At 46.0% G+C, this 18302-nt stretch overlaps 2 pseudogenes; both read left to right on the forward strand.

The window, feature by feature from the left end:
* Positions 1-2432: 2432 nt before the first annotated feature.
* LOC125520816 lies at positions 2433-7484 on the forward strand (annotated as a pseudogene).
* Positions 7485-7620: 136 nt separating this feature from the next.
* Positions 7621-18092, forward strand: LOC125520815 (annotated as a pseudogene).
* Positions 18093-18302: the final 210 nt, after the last annotated feature.

Raw genomic sequence — 18302 nt, forward strand, 5'->3', positions numbered from 1 at the left:
GTCATCGTCTGGTGCGTCACATTGATTAGTTTAGTTATTAGAGTTTAAAATTCGTTCGGTTTAGTTGAACTTTGTTAAATTTCGTCCTTTTGATTGTAAATATATTAAAATTTAAGAAATACAATATCTTCTAATTTGCATGTTTTCATCCAGTTTTGTGAAATATCCGTTTAAAATAGAGATAATTACACCTATAGTCCCTGTACTCTCCGGCATGTAACACCATGGTTCTCGAACTCGCGAAGTGCTCCACTACGGTCCTCAAACATGAGAATACGTTCCAGTACGATCCTGGCTATGTCTCCTGCTACTCCCTGCAATACCGTATAAGTGTGGGCCCCGTATGTCAGATTGTGAGTGAAAAAATTGGTGAAAAAAACATTCACATGGGATTCAAACCTGAGACAATTCGTTAGAAAACAGCCAAGCTAACCATTGATTCACTCCATTCCTGACGTGAATAACTGATCTGAAGTACCTATAAGTCTGTTTTTGTATCACGTCATTAGCAGTACATATTTTTTTGCGGGGACAATACATATAATTAAGTCGGCCCAGAAGCGTATCATACCTTTTTTAATATCTTCAGGCGATTTTCCTGGTGCTTATTCCGTTTTTGTTTTATTTTAACAAGTTTCTGTTAATTTTCTCTTTTTCGTATAAACAAGTCCTGTTGCATCTATATTTTGTTCTCATTATTTTTATGCCTTGAAAAGATAAACATGACTTATAAAATTATTTTGATTTAAAAAAGTGTAGGAAAATTTATGTATCTTCATTCAGGACCACAAGCACGGGCATTTATTTTGAATCCTCATTGTATTTTTAAATACAAAATTATTTAAAAATTTGACAGCGTGTATTTTATATAGTGTCCAACATGGTTTTAGAAAACATTTATATTTTTATCCAACCCTATGCCCAGTTACAGATTTTCCTATTCTTTTATTTTCAAGTTTGTCTCTTTAACTTTTCCCATTTTAAAAATAAATGTAAGAAAAAACTAGAATAATTATTAATACGTTATTTACCTATATTAGTATTTCTTATAAAATAAAAAGAGGAAATAAACACGAATTTGTTTTTTAGATCTAATGCAAAATTGGTAAATAAAATATAAAGAAAACCAGTAGAATATGAAGAGAGGTACGTTACCATATATGTGATGCCAGGAACTTGTTTATTAGCTAAACATGATGCGTGGTTTAGTGTGAAGGTTAACCTGGCTGTGAGGTATGCCTTTGGTGCCGGGTTTGAATTCTCTCTCAAAAATTTCTGCACGTTCCTCCCTCTTTGATGTACTAACATGCAGACCCCACACATGTATTGTATGCTGATGTGGTGCCACGCTGGACTGCGGGAGATGTAGCTAGGATTGTATTGGAGCGTATTCTCGTATTTAAAAACGGCAGTGGAGCATTTTACGAGTTCGAGGACCATCATGTTATATGCCAGAGAGTATAAGGATGGTAGGTGTAATTATCTCATTTAAAATCGAAACACTAACGCCCATACGTGTGGGCATTTTTCAACTCGCCCACACGCCTGAATCGCTGTTCACTGTTTTTTGCACGAATCTTGATACGAAAAGGTAAATTTGATGTGCCACGTAAGATGGGTTGGTGTGTGAGCGTTGAAGAGTTTGCCCACACGCCTGCACCATGCTGTTTGCCAGCTGCGCTGTGTGGGCGAACTAGTTTATGTCCACACAACCATCACCTAGTTCATGTGCGTGTGGGCGAACTGCTTTTCGTCCACATGATACTCCTACATTGTGGATGACAACTGCAGTTACGCGAATGTGGCAATTAGGTAAACACACATGGGAACTGTGATCCTTTGCTAGATGGCAACTACAGTTGCGTGTATATGGCAATCAGATAAACACACATGGCAACTGTGATTAACAATACATGGCAACTATAATTGGACCGCACGTGGCAACTAGGTAAACACACATGGCAACTACTGTTTGACTATATGTGGCAAGTAGTTAATCACACACGGCAACTACGATTTGATTACACGCGGCAACTATCAGAAATTAGACATGGCAACTATAGTTAATCAAAACAGATAGAGTTGTCATGCTTTTACAACTACACTTGCCATCTCGGATAATTACATCTGCCAATCAGGATGGCAACTAAATTGTCATCCTGCGAGGTACCTAACGCAGCTGCGCCAGGACGTGTGGGCATTTTTGCTTTGTGCCATGCACGCGAGATGAAGATGAGTAGTACTTGTTGAGCGTGTGGCACGAAGTAGCCGTGCTCACACACGTGGACAATTCTAATGTCTATCCACGCACAGTCCGTGTGAGCTGCCTTCTACTCACACCATACATGATGCGTGGACACATGTCAAATATACCACGTATATAATAGTTATCGGCGTCCCCACTATCCACCGTTCGGGGACGGTGTGTCCAATTTGATACTCGGCGTTGGGTTTGATGCACACCTATCCCCACTGTCCAGCAAGCCCGGCTCACGGAGCCCCTCTTCTTGCATCACACGTTGCCTGGCTGACTGCCGGGTGTCGCACCACTCGATGAACGTCATCGGAGCCAAAGGCATGACATCGACCTCGATGACGTATTCCACCTCAACTCGATCGGCGACGACACGCACATGACGTCTCTAGGAGTTCTCTCGCTGGTGGCCCAGCTGATCGCGCTGACCGACACCAGCGCAACCGCAGCATGTTTCCCACCGGCGACGCTGCCGCTGGGTCGCCTCGGCGCAGGAGGTGGCCGGCTTGCGACGGAGTGGCTTGGTGGGCGCACGCTGCAGCTTGCGAGGAGCGCGCGGCAGGTGCTCGACGAAATGCCCCGGCAGCATAGCCCGACAGGTGCTCGACGAAATGCGCCGGCAGCATCGCCCGGCAGGTGTTCGAGGTAATAACGCTCCAGTGTCCTGCAAAATGGCTATTGGGTGACCTTCCTGGCCAGCTCGCGGCGGCCGTGAACGCCTGCCGCTCGGCCCAGCTGCACTGCTGCTGCAGTACCCGAGGCGCCCGCTACTACAGTAAAAGGTACGCATGCGCCCACCTGCTTGCTCTTATCTTCTTGCGTTTCCATTGCACTTGCGCTGTGATGGGTACTTTAGTTATCAATGTGCAAAAGTTCAGAAAAAGATCACTCCCTCTCCTCTGTGTGAAACTAGTGGGAAATGGGATTGCATTATCTTAGGCGGTTGGCGTTAGGACCGAGGGACAGGCACGAAGACTTGGGCATTGGCAAGTCTTCGGTGAGAGGATGCTATCTGGTGGCAGCTTGTTGTCTTGTCGTCCTGGCTGGACTTAAGAACATGCCGATCTCTGTTCATGTGGCAACCTGGTACTTGAATGGCATTATACTGTATTAGCTTGCCATGCACGTGGCACTTAAATAAAGTAAATCTAGCATGATTCTCGCTGGATACTACACAAGCACAGGCACAGGTACAGTCACAGAGCACCCCAACAAACCTCTGCGCAGTAGTATTAAGAAAACTAGAAGAGCCAAGTCTCAGGTTCAATGTTCACACACACTTCACACACCTGTTGTAGCCCTGAAATTGAAATAGTGATAGATAAACCTTCAGGCATCACAATCCAAGAATTGCAAAACTTTTCGTATATTTTCGAGGTTCATTTAGTTATAAGATGAGGAAGATAGATAGAAAGGGCAAAAGGAAAGAGCTAGGATAGGAGTTTAAAGGGAACAAATGACTGATCCTCTTGCAAAGCAACATACTAGCACTATATTCAGATGGAAATACATGAGATGTCTGACAGGCTTTGGAACACTGTCTTGGATGTTTGTGCAAGTTGTACTACAGTATCATGGCTTGACAGAAGTACTGTACTATACTAATACAAGAAGGGAGTATATCCTATTGCAATTTGGTAGACATGGATTTAGTAAATACTAGTATGCTATAATCTGATTAGGCTGAACCCAGCGCATATTTTGCCCACATAAGTTTGTGCTGCTCCAAATTAGGTAGGAATGTACTATCTCCGTCTTAAAATGTAAGCTGTTTTTTTAGGCTATGTAATCTGATTATCTGAACCAAGCACATATTTTGCCCACGTAAGTTTATGCTGCTCCAAGTTTGGTAGGAGTGTAGTAAATATGCTGCATGAAGCTAGGACTCACCAGGAGGAGTAGACTGCAGAAAAGGACTGCTGCGCTTTTATGGCTACAACGGCGAAGCTTCGGCCATTTGAAACGGTCCACGGTTTTCTCCATGGGATATTATTGGTGGGCTGGGACTGCGATGTGGCTTTGAAGTTTACTCAGCAGAGACTAAGACCAGCGACATTTACTAGTTCATCTCAGTCTTGCAAACCCACATACGCTACAATCTTTAGAGAGGAGCTAGAGATTTTCAAGGAATCTCGGAGCCATGGAGGATTCCGGAGGGCAGAATGGCAATGCCCATGCCCCTGCAGCTGCAGGCAACACCTCCGACGAGCCGCTGCAGCAGCAGCCAACTGGCGCCGACGAGGAGGAGCTCCTGTGGAAGCTGCGGAAGTACCTGGTGCTGATGGCCATCCTCGTGGCGGCCATCACGTTCCAGGCGGGGCTGGCCCCGCCGGGCGGCTTCTGGCAGGACAACGACGAGCACGGCCACGTCGCCAGTGACATCGTGATGAGGTCCAGCTACCCCAGGCGGTACCTTGTCTTCTTCTACTTCAACACCACGGCGTTCGGGGCCTCGCTCATGGTGCTCATACTGCTCCTGCTGAGGGAGCTGACCCACAAGGCGGTCTGGCTCCGCGCGCTCCAGTTCGCCATGATTCTTGGCTTGCTGGGGCTCATGGGGGCCTACGCCGCTGGGAGCTGCAGGGAGGTGAAGACCTCTGTTTACATCTGGGTGTTACTTGTCGGCATATTCACGTATGTCACACTTCATGTGGTATTCTTCAAGCATCTGGCACCTAAGAAGCTGCAAGTTTTATTATCCGGTATTAGTGAAAGTTGGAAGGAAACTCTGAGGCACATTTTCATGCCATCAAAAACAGACATTGCAACAGATGTGCAAGAGGCGCCAGTCCAGATGGAAGAAGTAGTAGACCTTGAAAGAAGTCGCAGCTCGGTTCTTGATCTTGCAGAAGAAGAGAAGAGAAAAATTGCAGAAGAGGCTGCAAAGGAGAGAGAGGAAAGGGAAAATCTTGAAAGAAATCGCAGCTCCTTACTGGTTCTTGCCACATTGGTAGCAACAGTGACATATGTCGCAGGGCTAACCCCTCCAGGTGGCTTCTGGTCTGATGGTGACAGTAACCACATTGCTGGTGATCCGGTGCTCCGAGACCATTATCCACGTCGATTCAAGGCGTTCTTAATCTGCAATGCCACTGCTTTTGCTGGATCCCTTGTCATCATCATCATGGTCCTCAGTCAAACAGCGATGGATTATGTTGTTAAGTCAAATGCTCTGCGGTTGTGTGTGGTAGTTAGTCTCTTTGGGCTTATGGGGGCATATGCTGCTGGAAGTTGCAGGGAGGTACATACATCTATCTATGTCTTTGCCCTTGTTGCTGCAGTCTTGCTCTACCTCATCATTCAGTGTATTGAACTTGCTTTGTCTAAGTTGGCATGTATTGCAAACACCATCACACGTGTGAAAGAGAGAAATAAAGAAATGGTTCAGAAGGTGAGGGATTTCATCAAGGCCTTGTTGGAACCTGACATGCAAGATCAATCAAACAACGGCACCCCAGGCACTGATGTTAAGAATGATTTCTAGAAGTTGCGCACATACCTTCTATTGCTTGGCATCCTTGCCGCCACAGTCACCTTCCAAGCTGGGATGAATCCACCAGGAGGCTTCTGGACAGATAACAGTGATGGGCATATTGCTGGTGATCCAATTTTGGAGGCCATCAGTCCCAAGCGCTACAAGATATTCTTCTATTGCAATGCCACAGCATTTGTAGCCTCTTTGGCCATCATCATCATACTCCAGAGCCAGCTGATTACCATTCATGCCATGAGGCGTCATGTACTGCAAACAGCGATGACACTGGTGCTCTTTGGTCTTATGGGAGCCTACGTTGCTGGAAGCAGCAGGAAGTTCTCAACATCCATTTATGTGTTCATCCTAGTCCTCCTGGTTTTCGCCTATGTTGTACTTCATACTCTATATGTACCTCCCATTATCAAGATATGGTGGGAGAGCATAATAGGGGCTTCTTCTAGACCTACTGATACTCCAGAAGACAAAGATTTGCGGAAGAGGCGGAAGTTTCTGATATTGCTCGCAATTCTAGCAGCTTCTATCACATACCAAACTGGTATAAGCCCACCAGGTGGCTTTTGGACTGATAAGGAAAACGGCCACCGAGCAGGTTACTCGGTGTTTCGTGATGAGTTCCGAGAACGCTATAGGGTGTTCTTCTACTTCAATGCTACTGCTTTCATGGCATCCTTGGCAGTAATTCTGTTGCTTGTTAGCAAGAGGCTATGCGACAAAGGTCTGAAGTGCTATGCGCTGCGTGCATGCGTACTAGCTGATCTGATCAGCCTCATTGGTGCTTTTGCTACTGGAAGCTGCAGAAAAGTGTCAACATCTTTCTATATCATTCTCGTTGTTCTTGCAGTGTTTGTCTATGTCATAATGCAAGTCCTGCTTCTGAAATTTGCAAAAGAAAAGGTGAATTGCTCGCTGCTGGGGCTGATGTTCAAGTTCAAAGCCAAGCCTTCCGAGCACCAAGATTCATTAACGAATCACACGACAAGCACAAGTGATACTGATAGTAAGAGAACGGAGCACAAATGGCGCAAAGATTTGATGCTGATCGGAACTCTTGCAATCACTGTCACATACCAAGCCGGTCTGCTTCCGCCTGGAGGAGTTTGGCCTGATGACAAGGATGGCCATTTTGCAGGTGACCCAATCCTCCATGATACCAACCTAACACGATACAAGGTATTCTTCTATTGCAACGCCACAGCATTCATGGCCTCAATGGTCATGGTCATCCTCCTACTGAACAACACAATAAGCAAGTACAAGAGATCTCTCTTTGCCATGAAAACAGCAATGATCTTGGACTTGCTTGGTTTACTTGGGGCATATGCCGCGGGCAGCTGCAGGAAGTTGAAGACATCTGCATACATTTTTGCACTCGTCATTGCAGTGATCATCTACATCGTCATTCATGTCTTGTTGTCATTTGACAAAGTGGCGCGGTTAGTGAAGGAGAAGGGGGAAAAGTGGGTGCAATGTCTGAAAAGGTGCTTCAGTTGCAACTGATTCAAGCAATCAACCATCTGACGGGGAACCAGGAAAAAGTCCTCTGCCTGTGTAAGAGTAGCCTCAGTTGTGACATTTGTTCAGTCTATCATGAGATAGACACAACCTCCAAAGTTGTAATTTGTATTTTATTGTTTCTCAAGGCCATCATTTAGTATTATTTGGTGCATTCTTTGAATGTGAGCAAAAGATGATAGAAATGACAACTGTGAGATGTGAAGTAGTTCTTCTTTCTTAGTTGATAATTTGTGGAATGACCTTCTGATGTGGAGAGGAGCAAAACAGTCTGCATCGATACACAATCCTTGGAACAATGCTGAATGAAAGAGAGAAATAGGTGTAATTTTCCAAAGTGAGGATGTCATTTTAGCTAAATAGTCTCTTTGAAAATGAAGCAATTCAGTCGTTTACTGCAGGGCGGTGTCACTAGTATTTTATCGGCACAGTAACACTGATACCTTCATTGGATTCTGAGTTGAGTTGCCCTGTTATTGTGTGTAAATGATGTCCAGGTATGAGAATATTTTGGGTATGCATTATTTCTAGGCACTGTACTTTCTCTGATTTTATAAATAAAATTTCAAGGAGGGGAGGGGGGGGTTGGAAGATAGGTGTTCAAGGATGGAGAGACATGAGAATAAATCTTCCTTTTTCCTTGCTAGAGAGGAAGGAGTATTTGGCGGGACTACCAGGGAACTCCCTTCCTGGTTTCTCTGAAGAAATTCCGCCAACAGGGCCCATGAGGCCCTTGTCAGTGTCTGATGAATTTCTCTGTAACACGGCGCATCAACAGCTTGGCGAAGTGCCAGGAGATTGCACAAATAACACTGCGTCTCAGCTTGCCAAACTAATCGACATGGGCCATCTGTGGCCCAAACTCAGTGGAATGATTGGGATGAGGACCTGATTTTGGATGGTGCAGAATGCCAGGTTGGACAGTGCATCTGCTTATATGCTCTAAATGATTTTGCTTCAGTGTGGGCATGTCACCAACATTAGAAGCTAGCGAAAGCTAAATATCTAAGTTAAAAGCAAAATATCCATGAATAACAGCCCAGTATAGGACCAAGAATTCATTCATTCAAGGAAGACTAGGGTAACAAGATAACAGAACCTCGCATTCCCAGTTTATCTACCACACCAATGAAAGGAACTAGTTTGCATTCCTCGCGTACTAGTGTACCAGGGTAGAACCCCCTGGTAACACAAGTGCCTACGGATCAGGGAAGTGTGCACAAGGTTCATTGTGCAGTTATAACCTATATTAATGCTTTTATTCCCAAAATTGATAAATGATAAGTAATTCGAATGTTTGGTTGGAAATAGGTGGGCCAATATGTTTGAATCACGTGATCTATGCACCGGATGGCCCTAAAGCAAGTAGAGGAATGGTACAGTGAAGTTGATACATTTGGTTCCGTTTTAGGGGTTAGTTTGGTATACCTCATAATGTATAATCTGAATATCTAATAAATGAACACCCATACTATTAATCTTGTAGTTGGAAAATGAGACTTTTTTTTGGACAGTGTGAGACTAAAATATTTTGCCATGTGTGATCTGCAAGCAGATTTTCTGACACACTAAGATTAGACACTGCTATCAACAGTAAGTCCAAGATCAACCAGGCCAACTAAAAAGACAAGAACAAGGGGAAACAGTCTACTTTGTGCAGGATTGAGAAAAAATACTACTGGACAAATTGTGAATGTCAGAATCAGTTTTCTGAAGATGATTTAATCGAAGGGAAAAAAGAAGCTTATAATCAGGGAGAGGATAATAAAAGAAAGGTAAGTTGGAAAATAAATACTCTTACATAATAGCGTAGAAATACCTCACCGAAGGATTCAGACCTGCTTTACTGTTTATGCTGGTCTACTGCAAAGAGATACTTTAACTGAAACAATTACACAAAGCTTTGATTGCAAAAGAAAAAGTTACACAAAGCTGGGAATCCACTAGGAATAACCGAATTGAAATACTATTAGTTTCTTTGTTTCGTTTTATTTTTTTGACAAAAGCATGATCATTTCTTGGTGGCTAAATCCAAAGCTATTTTTAGTATCCTTTTGACTGTTTCTGGCACTAAATTTGTCATTGGATTTGATGACACCGTTTGTTTTCTTCACACCCTCTTAACTTCCGGAGATAATAACAAGGACCAGAACCTGGGCATATTAAGAGTCTGAAGAATGATAAATGAACGTGGCAACCTTCAGGCTTCAAATTCTTAGCTGAGATCTGCATTGGTTCTATGAGCTCATGGTCATGGAGTCCGAGCCACAGCCTGGTGATGGTCATGAACCTCACAATACCACAAGTCAGCAACAAAAACACCAGTGTGATGACCAAACACCGAGTAGTGCTGATGAAGCAGAGCTTCTATGGAACCTGAGGAAGTACTTGATCCTGCTGGCAACTTTATCAGCCACTATCACCTACCCGGCGGGGGGCACAACCGGGTGGTCTCTGGCCAGATAACCAGCAAGGCTACCTTGCCAGTGACGTTGTCATGTTTCTTAGCCGCACCAAGCGGTGCAAGATGTTCTTCTACTGCAACACAACAGCATTCATTACATCACCCATTGTTTGATCCTGCTCCCGGTCAAGGAGCTGAGACGGAATGCAATTTGGCTTCGTTTGCTGCAGTTTGCGCTGCTGCTTGACCTGCTCGAACTTGTGGGGGGCTATGCTGCCATGAACCGCAGGGAGGTGAGAACATCCGTTTATATCTGGGTATTAGTTGTTGGCATCTTCACATATGTCGGACTTCATGTAGTATTCTTCCGCCATCTAGCTCCTGAATGGCTTGGAGAAATATTCAGGGACATCCAGAGGTTCTGGGAGGATTCTATAGCACACCTTTTCAACAGAAGGCACAACATAAAACATGAGCTAGATGCTCCTATCCAAGATGAAAAGGAGGCACTGGAGAAGAATCACGGTTTCTTTCTGGTTGCAGCTACATTGGCAGCAACAAAGACATATACTGCAGGGCTAAGTCCACCAGGCGGCAGATCTTACTAGGATGATAACAAGGGTAGCCACATTGCTGGTGACCTGGTGCTTTGAGACCAATACCCCCTCGGCTTCAATGTGTTTATGTTCTTCAATAAAACTGCCTTTTCTGGATCCTTTGTCATCATCATCATGCTTCTCAGTAAAACGAGTTCACACTCGAGGGTGGCCCGATCTTCACGTCGTAGGATCGAATCGGGAGGGATAACTAGCTGCAAGCAACCGGGATAACTAGCTTCATAGCCTGGTCGCCTTCCACGAGAATGACTAGAACTTTTGACTCACAACTCCAAATGATGTGAAGTTTTTTTGCATTGGAAAGTAAATTTGATGTAGCTTCTGGTGATGTACCCATATGTCCCCGTCTCTCCTCCAAATGGGTGTGGCACAACGAAACACCAAAGGTAAAAACTGGGAGCATCAGCTTCACTTGAAACTTGTTTTGACAACACTTGTTTCTTCAACTTTGTTTCTTCATGCGCTAAGATATTATCTGCTTCCTTTGATATTGCACCTGAAATAACCAACAACAAGGAGATGAAAGCATAGTTGTGTCATCAAGGTTACAAGGTAAACTTAAGTTAGCGTTCACCATGATTTCTCCTTTGATGTTTGCATGTGTAACAATGGTTGCCATGCCCCCATCTCAGGAGAGCTTCGGCGCCGATGAGGGTCGACGGGCTCGAGCGGACGCAAGAATGACGAGGGCGAGAGGAAGAAGAAAGGTTCGAGCGGGCGCGAGGTAAAAATGGATCTGGGACCCATGCCATCCTATTTATAGACAGGGTAAATACCCAAGCGTCACGGTCAAACCCTAGGTGGCACACTAACTTTTTGCTAAGAAGGCACCTCGATTCTCGCGTTGACATGATTTGGCCTAGATTGGGAGTACCAGAAGAGAATGGGCAAAAATAAAAGATAAGTATGAAAGAAGTATTCATAACCGGTGAAAAATGGCCGAGAGGTGGAATAAGAGACGTCTTAGCTCGAAGCATGGGACAAAGCTGACTCTTGCAGGTGATACCCGTATTTTGGTCCTTAATACTTTTAGCTTACTCTTATTTTCAAGGAAAGCTTAGCAGGAATAAATCCAAGCTAACTCGAGGGCTAATGTTGGGGATATTCCCCACAGGTGAGACCCAGCCAAAGGAAACCCGGCGAAGGATTGGAAGTGTAACCTGGCCTGTGTTGAAACCCGCCAAGATCCAGAAGGCCCACACTGGGTAGCATTGTAAGAGATGCCGACTGGTCCATGGGCTTGTAAGGAAAACCCGACCTAGGGTAGCCGGCTTATGACAAATCCCAAGCCAGAAGGAGTTCTCTGAACTTGGAAGACAAAGAAGATCTACAAGATTTAGAATAGGACTCTGATTATGGGTACAACCCGGAATCCACTGTAAGCTAGGGACCCGGCCTATTATATAAAGGGGGTTTCTGGGACGTCCAAAGGGACAGACAAATTAGAATCTCTCGAAAACTAGGTAGCAAGATATTAGCACCCTTATAATTGAGATTATCATCATCAATAGCAATCAAGCACGAGTAGACTTTTACCTCCGCCGTGAGGGGCCGAACCTGGATAAACTCGTGTCTTTCGGTTCCGATCAACCCCGTCCAAACTTACACCTAGCAGCAATGTCCTCACAACTTAGTTCTCCTATGAAGACATTTGCCGTGACAAAACTACGACACATGCTCCAGTGTCAGGTCATCAGTGTCAGGTCATCTACTGCTAGGTGATAGAGGCAAGTGGAATGCCTCAACCGACCATTATTTGTATAACAACACACATATTTTTACCAACCAAATGTGGTACCCCAGGCCTATAAGGGGAGGGCCAAGGTCGAAAGAGGGAGAAGCAGGTTAGCACCCGCAACACTACCAGCAACCACCATTGAGCAGAAGACTAGTAGCTAAGAAGAAGAGTAGAGATAGGAGTGTTCGGGCACTCTACCTAGTACCGGGACCAATATTGGTCTCACCAAGACCACCGCCTTTGTAACACCGGAGCATTTGTATTCCTTAGATTATATCAATACCAACACGACGTAGGTTTTTACACTAACATGGCGAACTGGGCCTTACAAAATCCCCTGTGTCCTTACTTTCTCATGTGCCTTTGATAGTGGATTGACTAGGCGTTTAGCCCCTGGTAGAACTCACAAATATCCTTGATCCCTGGTGTCCGGAGAACACACTCCGACACATGTGCCTCCACTCCCTCCGCCATGAGCAAGAACAAGAGTTTGCACATATAGAAGCGCCAAGGAAAAAAACGTTTAAGGGAATGTTGGTCCTCATCAACGACCAACTCTACAAGATCAGACTGGCCGAGTTCGAGCGAGTCGCTCGTGCCCTTGCCAACAAGGGTAAGGGCTGGAGCGTGCGGGTCGAAGTCCACGCCCGACCTTCACCGCCCGTTGGACGCGGTCGATTGTCTGCGCGAGACGGAGCGGTTGCGTCACGATCGATCAGGGCTGCCGCGACTCCTGAGAGGTTTTTCGCCACTAGAAGGATGATGATGACGGATTGGCCGGTGATGGAGGTGTTGATGGCCTCGGAGCCCATCCCGCGAGGTCACTGTCTGGTACCTCGCTTAGTTTAATTTTGGTTCAAATTTCGTTCAGTGCTTGAACTTCGTTAAGTTTTGTCCTTTTGGTTATAAATATATCAAAATTTAATAAATATTAATTTCATCCATTCTTGTGAAAGATTAATTTGAAATGGCGTTTGATGCACCGGGTTGGATAGCCGCGCCAATCCTTTGCACAGACGTGTCCGTGGACGTTTGATGTGTCCGTCTTCGATTTGATGCTTGGAGTTGCCTTTACAGGTGGTCCCCACTGTCCAGCAAGCCCCACACAGCCCCTCTTCTTGCATCACGCGTTGTCTGGCTGACTGCAGGGTCTCGCATCACTCGATGAACGTCATCGGTGACATCGACCTCAGTGACACAAGACGGCTCCGGGAGTTCTCTCGCTGATGGTCCAGCTGATCGCGCTGCCCGACACCAGCGCAACCACAGCATGTTTCCAACCGGCGACGCTGCCGCCGGGACGCCTCGATGCAGGAGGCGGCCAGCTTGCGACGGAGTGGCTGGGTGCAGCTTGCGAGGAGCGCGCGGCAGGTGCTCGACGAAATGCGTCGGCTGCATAGCCCGGCAGGTGCTCGAGGGTAGCGCGTGCAAGAAAATCCCAATGGACCCGGTGCACGCCTGCCGCCCGGCCCGCTGCTGCAGTGCCCGAGGCGCCTGCTACTGTAGCAGGTATGCATGTGCACGCTCCTTGCTCTTATCCTCTTGCGTTTCATTGCACTCGCGCTGTATGATGGGGCTGCTTGGGCATGGGTATTTTCTACACTTTTTTCGAGGCAGCGAACGTGGGTATTTCAGTTATCAATGTGCAAAAGTTCAGAAAAAGGTCACTCCCTCCTCTGCTTGCCGTGTGAAACTATTGGGAAATGGATTTGCATAGTCTTAAGGGGTTGGTGATAGGACCCAGGGGACAGGCACGCAGACTTGGGCATTGGCAGCCCAGTCTTCGGTCCGAGGATGCATACATCTGGTCGCAGCTTGTTGTCTTGTCGTCCTGGCCGGACTTAAAAACATGCCGACCTCTGTCCCTGTGGCAACCTGGTACTTGAATGGCATTATATATTAGCTTGCACTTAATAAATAAAGTAAATCTAGCACGATTCTCGCTGGATACTCACAGGCATAGGCACAGTCACAGTCACGGAGTATCATACAGTATAATATACTCCAGTATTCAGATGGAAAGGCATGAAGGATGTCGACATGCTTTCTTGAATGTTTGTGCAAGTTGTATCATGGCTTGCGAATAATACAAGGTATCCTATTGCTATTCGGTAGGCATGCATGGATGTTGTAAATATGCTGTAATATGAGATTATCTGAACCCAGCACACATTTTGCCCACATAAGTAAGTTTGTGCTGCTCCAAATTATAGGTAGGAGTGTAGTCAATAGCTGCATGAAGCTAGAACTCACTAGGAGTAGACTGCAGAAAAGGACTGCTGCGCTTTTTATGGCCACAACGGCGAAGATTCAGCTATTTGAACGGTCCACGTATTTGTCCATGGGATATTATTGGTGGGCTGGGACTGCGATGTGGCTTTGAAGTTTAGTTCTTTATCTTGTCCACTCCCCCCCACCCCCTGTGCAGTGACACTGTGGAACTCTTAGAGACCAAGACCAGCGCCGGGTAGTTCACCTCAGTCTTGCAAACCCACATACGCTACAATCTTTAGAGAGGAGCTAGAGATTTTCAAGGAATCTCAGAGCCATGGAGGATCCCGGAGAGCAGAATGGCAATGCCCATGCCCCTGTAGCTGCCGGCAACACTCTCGACGAGCCGCAGCAGCTGCAGCAAGACGGTGCCGACGAGGCCGAGCTGCAGCAGCTGCAACAAGAGGGCGCCAACGAGGAGGCCGAGCTCCTATGGAAGCTGAGGAAGTACCTGGTGCTGATGGCCATCCTCGTGGCGGCCATCACGTTCCAGGCGGGGCTGGCCCCGCCGGGCGGCTTCTGGCAGCACAACGACGAGCACGGCCACGTCGCCAGCGACATCGTGATGAAGTCCAGCTACCCCAGGCGGTACCTTGCCTTCTTCTACTACAACACCATGGCGTTCGGGGCCTCGCTCCTGGTGCTCATACTGCTCCTGCTGAGGGAGCTGACCCACAAGGCCGCCTGGCTCCGCGCGCTCCAGTTCGCCATGATTCTTGGCTTACTGGGGCTCATGGGGGCCTTCGCCGCTGGGAGCTGCAGGGAGGTGAGGACCTCTGCTTACATCTGGGTGTTACTCCTTGGCATCTCCGCCTATGTCACACTCCATGAGGTGTTCTTCAAGCACCTGGCACCTGAGCGGCTGCGAAAATTTCTATCCGGTGTTAGTGAACGTTGGAAGGGAACTCCGGGGGACATTTTCACGTCATCAAAACCCGATGAGCAAAAGGCTTCAAATGCAGAGAGGGTAGCCGATGAGGGAGTGACTTCAATCCAGATGGAAGAACCTGAAAGAAATGGCAGCTCCGTGCAGGTTCTTGCAGAAGAAGAGAAGAAGAAAAAGGAGAAAGAGGCTGCAGACAGAGAGGAAGATCTTGAAAGAAATCGCAGCTCCTTGCTGGTTCTTGCCACATTGGTAGCAACAGTGACATATGTGGCAGGGCTAACCCCTCCAGGTGGCTTCTGGTCTGATGACAACAAGAACCACATTCCTGGTGATCCGGTGCTGCGAGACCACTATCCACGCCGATTCAAGGCCTTCTTCTATTGCAATGCCACTGCTTTTGCTGGATCACTTGTCATCATCATCATGGTCCTCAGTCAAACAGCAGTGGATCCTGTTGTCAAGTCAAATGCTCTGCGGTTGTGTGTGGTAGTCAGTCTATTTGGGCTTATGGGGGCATATGCTGCTGGAAGTTGCAGGGAGGTACATACATCTATCTATGTCTTTGCACTTGTTGGCACAGTCTTGCTCTACCTCATCATCCAGTGTATTGAACCTGCTCTGTCTAAGTTGGCATGTATTGCAAACACCATCACACGTGTGAAAGAGAGAAATAAAGAAATGGTTCGGAAGCTGAGGGATTTCATCACTGACTTGTTAAAATCTCCCATACCAGTACAAGATCAGTCAGACAACAGCACTCCAGGCACTGATGGTAAGGATTTCCAGAAGTTGCGCACATACCTTCTATTACTTGGCATCCTTGCTGCCACAGTCACATTCCAAGCTGGGCTGAATCCACCAGGAGGCTTTTGGACAGATAACAGTGATGGGCATATTGCTGGTGATCCAATTTTGGAGACCATCAGTCCCAAGCGCTACAAGGCATTCTTCTATTGCAATGCCACAGCATTTGTAGCCTCTTTGGCCATCATCATCCTACTCCAGAGCCAGTTGATTACCATTCATGCCATGAAGCGTTATGTACTGCAAACAGCAATGACACTGGTGCTCTTTGGTCTTATGGGAGCCTACGTCGCTGGAAGCAGCAGGAAGTTCTCAACATCCATTTATGTGTTCGTCCTAGTCCTCCTAGTTTTCGCCTATGTTGTACTTCATATTCTATATGAGAGGGCACTAGGGAATACTGGGAGCACAGCAGGGAGTACTGAGAGCACAGCAGGGAATACCGAGAGCACAGTAGGGAATACTGGGGTTTCCATGCCAGAAACCCCCCCAAATCCTAGTTCTTCTGAACCTACTCTTGAAGAAAAAAAAGATTTAACCTCCCAAAATCCTAGTTCTTCTGAACCTACTCCTGAAGAAAAAAAAGATTTGCAGAAGAGGCGCAAGTTTCTGATGTTGCTCGCAATTCTAGCAGCTTCTATCACATACCAAACTGGTATAAGCCCACCAGGTGGCTTTTGGACTAACGGCCACCGAGCAGGTTATCCAGTGTTTCGTGACGAGTTCCGAAACCGCTATAGGGTGTTCTTCTACTTCAATGCTACTGCTTTCATGGCATCCCTGGCAGTAATTCTGTTGCTTGTTAACAAGAGGCTATGCAACAAAGGTCTGAGGTGCCATGCGCTATGTGCATGCGTATTGGTTGATCTGATCAGCCTCATGGGTGCTTTTGCTACGGGAAGCTGCAGAGAAGTGCCAACATCTGGCTATGTCATTCTTGTTGTTCTTGCAGTGTTTGTCTATGTCATAATTCAAGTCCTGGTTCTGACACCAAAAGATAAGTGGAAAGAGTTGCTGCGGCCTTCTAAGAACCAACATTCATCAATGAATCACACGAGAAGTATACATGATACTGATAGTAAGAGAACAGAGCACAAATGGCGCAAAGATTTGATGCTGATTGGAACTCTTGCAGTCACTGTCACATACCAAGCCGGTCTGCTTCCGCCAGGAGGAGTTTGGCCTGATGACCAGGATGGCCATTTTGCAGGTGACCCTATCCTCCATGATACCAACCTAACACGGTACAAGGTATTCTTCTATTGCAACGCCACAGCATTCATGGCCTCAATGGTCATGGTCATCCTCCTGCTGAACAACACAATAAGCAAGCACAAGAGATCTCTCTTTGCCATGAAAACAGCAATGGTCTTGGACTTGCTTGGTTTACTTGGGGCATATGCCGCAGGCAGCTGCAGGAAGTTGAAGACATCTGCGTACATTTTTGCACTTGTCATTGCCGTGATAATCTACATCGTCATTCATGTCTTGTTGTCATTTGACGAAGTGGCAAGGTTAGTGAAGCAGAAGGGGAAAAGGTGGGTGCGATGTCTGAAAAGGTGTTTCTGTTGCAACTGATTCAAGCAATCAACCATCTGACGGGGAACCAGGAAAAAGTCCTCTGCCTGTGTAAGAGTAGTCTCAGTTGTGACATTTGTTCAGTCTATCATGAGATAGACACAACCTCCAAAGTTGTAATTTGTGTTTTATTGTTGCTCAAGGCCATCATGTAGTACTATTTGATGCATTCTTTGAATGTGAGCAAAAGATGATATAAATGACAATTGTGAGATGTGAAGTAGTTCTTTCTTAGTTAACAATTTGTGGAATTACCTTCTGAAGTGAAAATTGTTTGCCTGCACGAATATGCAGATCATATGGTAACCCAGAAATGCAATATGCCAATATTTATTAGTGGTAGAGAATGCTAACTGACAATATCCAAATTTGCAATGACAAAAGAATAAGCATCTCGTGGAGAGGGGCAAAACAGTCTGCATAGATACTCAATCCTTGGAACAATACTGTAAGAGAGATAATAGGAGTAATGTTCCCAAGTGAGGATGTAATTTTAGCTAAATAATCTCTTTGAAAATGACGAAATTAAGTGGATTACTGCAGCGCAGTGTCACTAGCATTTTATCAGCACTGGAACACTGATACCTCCATTGGACTCTTGAGTTGAGTTCTCCTGTTCTTGTGTGTACATGATGTTCAGGTATGAGGTTATTTTGGGTATGCAATATTTCTACATACTGCACTTTCTCTGCTTTTACAAATAAAATTTCAATGGGGGGAGGGGGGTTTGGAAGATACTTGT

This window comes from Triticum urartu, chromosome 7, assembly GCF_003073215.2.
Source record: "Triticum urartu cultivar G1812 chromosome 7, Tu2.1, whole genome shotgun sequence".
NCBI lineage: Eukaryota > Viridiplantae > Streptophyta > Magnoliopsida > Poales > Poaceae > Triticum > Triticum urartu.